Here is a 6,827-nt window from a genome sequence, read left to right on the forward strand (position 1 = left end):
TCATATCAAATTACAACCAAAATTTAATCTACACATTCCCATGGTTCAAACAAATTTGAAACGGCCTTTCACATAGCTCAATTATCGTAGGCTAAGGTTCATAATCACCCTTTCTTTAATTAATTAACGCTTTAACTAATTAAACTTGAATGCAACATTTTCATTTGGTTTTTGTATCCATAGAATTGATTTAGATGGAGCTAAATGAAATGAAAATCCAATTCTCATTTAAAGAGACAAAACAATTTTTGTTCTCTACCTAATTTGGGCCAAAATGCTAAGACCTCAACTTGTTTGGGCCATAGTGCAATTAACCTCAACTTTTGGGCTATTTTGCAAAAACTTAAACTTTTGGGGTCACTTTGTAAAAACACAAAAGTCCACTACTTCATGTAATTACAACTAGAACCCAAAAATTTCCACAAAAAATAAAACTTCATTAAAGGAGCAAAACAATTTGTCCTTTTAGTGATTTTGGACCTTTACGTAAAAACGTAAACTTTTGGGTCAAAATGCAAATACACAAAAGTATCAAAACTTTATATAATTGCACAAAAGCCCCACAAGGACCCTAATTGAGTAGGGTGGCTGATTTTGAAGCAAAGTAATAAAAAAAATTTCAAAGTTTTTTGTAAGTGGGGTGTGTGTAATGGAATAAATCATTACATACCTACCCACTAAAATTTCTTTAATTTTTCAAAACAAATATATTTAAACATTAGAAATATTTCAAAACAAAAACTTTATGAAATAAATCAAAACTTTGAATCAAAACACCAAACCTTTTGTTCTTGGCAAGAACATATCAAGAACAATGAAGAACATCCATGAAAACCCATAAGAGCTCCATGAACATTCTTCACCCAAAAACATACCAAAACCACTCAAACTTAAGGGAAATAACATACAACCATACTAGGGTACATAGGGGTTCCAAAAGTCACTTTAAAACACTTTTAACAAGTCAAACAAGAACCCAAAAATCCACCATTTGGATTTGGCTGAATTTCCCCAAAAAACATGGCACCAAATTTTAGCTCCAAAATTCATGCTCATATGAACTACATCTACAACATTTGAGATGGCAAATTTTCTAACAAAATTTACATTCAAAGAAGCAAGAATAAAGCTTGTAACAATTACAACATTCAAATCACAAACTATGAACTACAAAACCCAAAAGGATTCACCAACTACTAGACTTAGGCTCTTGATACCACTTGAAGGAAGATTTGTGAAAAACATGTTCATTTAAGCAACATCAATAGCATGCAATTAACAATTAAAGGCGGAATCATGCTTGTATGCACTTAAAACAAAACATTTACCCATGAAATTCAAAGCCTAGTAGATAGGTGAACCAAGACTCAACTCAAAACAAAGTGAGTTGAGAAATCAATACCTTTGTAGATTCCTCTTTGCATAAGCAAAGGCTAATCACCCAAAGAGAGGGCCTTCATTCCTTGCATCTTAGATCCATGGATTTGGATGGATGAAAAAGTTTCTCCAAGTTCCCAAAATTGAGAACCTCTAATGATTCATCACCAAGGCATAATGAAGAAGAAATGAGTGACCTTGGAGGAGTTTGATTGCTAGATGATCCCTCCAAGGTGGCCTAAATTTTAGAGAGAAAGGAGAGCTTGTGTTCTCATCCTTTCCCCAAAAATTACCATTTGTAAATTTTAGGCTATAAAGTCCTTTATATAGTCCCTTCAAATAAGTGACCTAATGGACCAAAAGCCCTATTCTTCTAACATGGCAAGCCTATAGGGTTTATTGGGCTTTCAAGCCCTTTGTTTATTCAAGTTGTCATACAACTTGAGTTAATGGGCTTGACATTCAAATCCCATTGGGCCTTGCGGCCCAAAACTAACCCGAGGTCTTTAACGAACTTATTCGTTTGATTAATTAACATATTAATTAATCCTAGCCTTAGATAAATAATTAAACCATTTAATTATTCTTACTCATCTCCGTTGTTTCTTCAAACTCTACCTTACTCGGTGAACGATCCATTAGGTTCCTTTTAGCGAGGCAGTGGGCGATTAAAACTCTTTCTAATCGATTGTGAATTGAAACTTACTTTCAATTCTCCCGTTAGTGATAATACACTTTTAGGGCTTCCACAAACCATGGTTGACGCCTAGCAGCATGTCATGGTTACCCAAGCTAATCAGAAGAGGTGGAGAACCTATTCAGTTTTAGGATTACAAATGCAATACGGTCTTTCTCTAATACAATACTCTTGACCACATTGTTTGGTTTGATAGTTTATTCATGTCTACTATCCAATGTGAGTCTTGTGCTTATATGATTACCTTGAATGTGATTTGGAACACATTCCTAAATCTCATTTATACTTTGGCCAAAGATTCTTAATCATATCATAGAGTATTCTCCCTCAAACAGTTTGAAGGTTAGAGATCCCTTGTTGCGCATTCACTTGCCTCCATGGCTAAGTGGCTTAACCCCAACGATGCCATGGACACCCTCCTGATGGAGTGACTTTGACATAATCAAAGATTAAGGACCTAACCACAAGACAACTGTGACGCCTCAGGTCAAAAGACTAATTTGCATTATCCTAACCATGAGTTCTCATGTGACATGAATATGAGAACTCTTCGTTGATCGTGTTCAGTGAACTCATTCTCTATTGAGCACCTACGTACTTGTCTTGATGTCACACACACCAATGACTCGAGACTAGTCACTCTCCCTGAGAGAAGACATAGCACGTACTGATCTTAACGGACTGTCAATGCCCAATTGACAATCCTATGATCAGGAACGTTTAGGATGTGTCAACGAAAGAATGGTCTCATGAATCTAACTTCTTTAGATCGCATTCTTCCAATCACATATTCCTTGGACTTATCGTTTAAGCATATAACATTTATATGAGACGGCTCAAACAATAATGTTTGCCCTTAATATTAAACTAGATTAGTTTAACATGTGAAATGTCCATAAAGTATCATCATATGATTGGTTTTAGGGCACATTTCCAACAGAGGCTACCTAGGTACATATACAATCCATTTAAGACAATCTATGGGATTGTGTTACCAAGTCCAAAAACTAAAGCCTTCGGCTTTTCTTTGTCAAGTTTTGGATAATGTTTGCAAATATATCGGTAAATAAATACATAACAAATATAAATTAATTGATTCAGCTATTTGATTTGGGTCTTTAAATCAAATAGCACCACCCACTGACAGGATTAAAAGCACACCACAAAGTAGTACACAAATGTCCTATTGATTTTCCTTATTAACACTAAGATTTGTCAATTGTAGCATATGAAAATAAGGGTCTTTCCCGCAGAAGGTTGTTTTATCAAACTACTGAAAATGTCATGAAACTGGGCTGCTGTCCCTACTAGCTAGCCACCGGAAAATAATTATTAGACTGACTTACACTTATCTAAAGTCTACGAAATTTTATATGCAAACACTAGACACACAGAGCTACACTCACAAATATTTGGGATTTTTGGAGTTAACTTGCTATTTAAATTAAATCGAACAAAAACAGGACAAAAACATATTTTAAGTAGTTCGCAAATTAAGAAAAACGAGTTAGGGGAATTGCTATCCACCATCAAATAATCATGCAAACATATTATGTTTCATTCAAATTCCTTCTATTTCCGGATGAAGATGCTCAAGTTGGCTGAATGTTAAAACTCAACCTATTACTCTTTCTTATGTAGTATGTTAAGAGAATGGCGTTTTCAACTTAACTTAGTCCCTAACATGCAATCTAGAATGGCGTGTTCATAGATTTAACAGGTAGAAATCATTAAGAACAAAAAGAGTTTGAGTCATCACAAGGCAACGTAAGTACTAGTGTTGTCTTACTTATCCTAGAAATTGGCTCACATGTTAATCACAATTGACAAGTTCTACTCTAGAACATATGTAGGTCCTCATTTGACAAGGGTAAACACACACATATTCATAGCATTAGAATCCTAGATATGCTTACTAAGTACGCATCCGTAGAAAACACATAAAGAATTCGTTAATGAGACAAGTAGTGAACCAATTTTCATCCATTTATAAAAGTAATTCAAACGAAATGTCATAACAAACTTGCAATCATATTCGCGGTTTCAAAACAGCCCCTAACTACTAAAAATTTAGTTACACATAGTCCTTAAGTAAAACCAAAAGAAAGACATGAGTTTGAGAAGATAAAACCGAAAGAAATCGACTGAGGCCTCATCTTTCCTTCCTTCCCCAATGCTACTTTTAAACCAATTCTTGCTGCATCATTTTCTTCTCTTAACTCACCCACTAATAGCCATTTAATGATGACAATAAGTGAGAGGAAATGGTAAAACAATTGTAACTCCTTGGGTAGCCTTTATGCCAATTACTCCCTCTTAATCCTCATCTTTAATTCCATTTCCACTGAAATTTGAAAAGGTGTCAGCTGGTTTTTTCTTGACTGCATCAGTTTTGGCTGCTAGATTTATTGGATTTATTGCTTATACCTTCTTGTCAGTTACAAACTGCTCAGCCTCTTGAGAACCTTTCAGTGTTAAAACGGCCATAACTTCTTCTAGAAAAATGATATTAACAATCCGTGAAATGCCCCAGAAAATAGACATCCGTAGCTTTCCAAACATATAAGGTTCATTCTCTAATTCATTCTGAGCTGTCCGCAACTTGCTTCCAAAGTCAGCTGATCTGCACAGGCAATTTTGACGAATTTGTTACTTAAAATCCCACTTATGCTATTTTTCTTTTCTTTGCTTGACAAATCCTACAAAACACAAAAACAAAGTAAATAGCTCAAAAATATAAGGAACTAACTAAGAAAAGACAAGTGAATTTGATGTAAAATATATATAAATATGAGCTTATCACCCACTATTTTTGGCAAATTCCATATCCCTCATTGGAATTTGAGAGTTTTGGAGGAAACTCTTAGTAGGGTATGGAAGACTCACTACTACCAAGCCTACCTCACAATGATATGATGTTGCCTAGCATCAATAATAATGAGAGAGTACACTTGCTCATTTATATCTCATGTAAGTACCCATCTTATTTGGCCTCTAGAGAATGATGCCTCACAATGATATGATGTTGGCTCCATTGCACTTAGTTAAGTCATTCCCACCATGCAATTTCGGGTAGGGGTTCAAGAACAAACTCACAATGATATGAAGTTGATCATTCTTGTTGCCCACCTTCACAACATCATGTATGCGTATAGAACTTCTCCTGAGTGTAAGCACATACTTTGTACTCTCCCATGATAGGGTGAAGTCGGTGTATGAGTCACAAACGATCAGAGCCTACCATGGTGGAAGGCCATGAAAGAGTGTTCAATGTAGTCGCACACTTGTCAACTTAATAATGATTTAGTTGAGGGTTTTTAGGTCTCATCACATATAAGCATGCATTTTAATCTCATTAAAACAATTTGGTCCTATTACAACTATTGGTCCATGTGATTGATTTACTAGTATATGATATTCCCACTATGCTTGTAAAACAATTTTTAAAGCAAGAGTATATGGTACTATTAACATAAGCTTTGCATTCATTGATGGACTATATAGTTGCCTTAGGGCCTTAGGATGACTATGAACCTTTGATTCGATCCAACACGAGCCTAGTGTTGGATCTCGGTCTAGGGATGGTGATTGATTTTACTTACACATTTAATCACATGAAGGCATGTTTTCTTATTGGGCGTTGGACCCAACTACTCCAATTTCATGCATATCAAATAAAACAAGAGAGGAGTACTTCAAAGTAAAGAAGAGCTTATGCTCTTTTACAACATTTGATCAAATCAAAATACTTTAAAGTAAAGAAGAGCTTATGCTCTTTTACAACATTTGATCATATCAAATTACAACAAAAAACTAATCTACACATTCCCATGGTTCAAACAAATTTGAGAGATGGCCTTTCACGTAGCTCAATTATCGTAGGCTTAGGTTCATAATCACCCTTTCTTTAATTAATTAATGCTTTAACTAATTAAACTTGAATGCAACATTGTCATTTGGTTTTTGTATCCATAGAATATATTTAAATGGAGCTAAATGAAATGAAAATTCAATTCTCATTTAAAGAGACAAAACTATTTTGTTCTCAACTAATTTGGGCCAAAATGCAATAACCTCAACTTTTGGGCTATATTGCAAAATATAAACTTTTTGAGGTCACTTTGTAAAAGCACAAAAGTTTCAACAAATACAAAAACTTCATTAAAGGAGCAAAACAATTTATCCTTTAGTGATTTTGGGCCTTTACGTAAAAATGTAAACTTTCGGGTCAAAGTGCAAATACACAAAAGTATCAATACTTTATGTAATTGCATAAAAGCCCCAATAGTACCCCCATTATAGGGGTGGCCGGTCATCGTGAGTAGGGATGGTGTGTGTGAGTTGATTTGTGTGTTTGAAAGGTGATTGTGATTGATATGGTGTGAATAGTAAAAAAGGTATGGGTGTTGTTTGAAAAATCATACCATCCATCATTAACAAAAACAAATAAACAACGAAACACCCATTTTTGAATCAAAACAACAAACCTTGTGTTCTTGGTATGAACAACAAGAACCAAGAACAAAGCAAGAACATTGAGGAACATCCATGAAAACCCATAAGAGCTCCATGAATGTTTTCACTCAATAAAACTCAAATTTTCACTTACTCAAAATAGGGTTAACATCCTAGGGTACTTAGGGGTTCCTAATGTCACTTTAAAACACTTTTAACAAGACAAACAAGAACCCAAAAATCCAACCCTTGGATTTGGCTGAAGTTTCCCATAAACATGGCACCAAATTTTAGCTCC

This window comes from Pyrus communis, chromosome 13 (assembly GCF_041283825.1).
Source record: "Pyrus communis isolate YQ-2024b chromosome 13, ASM4128382v1, whole genome shotgun sequence".
Taxonomy (NCBI): domain Eukaryota; kingdom Viridiplantae; phylum Streptophyta; class Magnoliopsida; order Rosales; family Rosaceae; genus Pyrus; species Pyrus communis.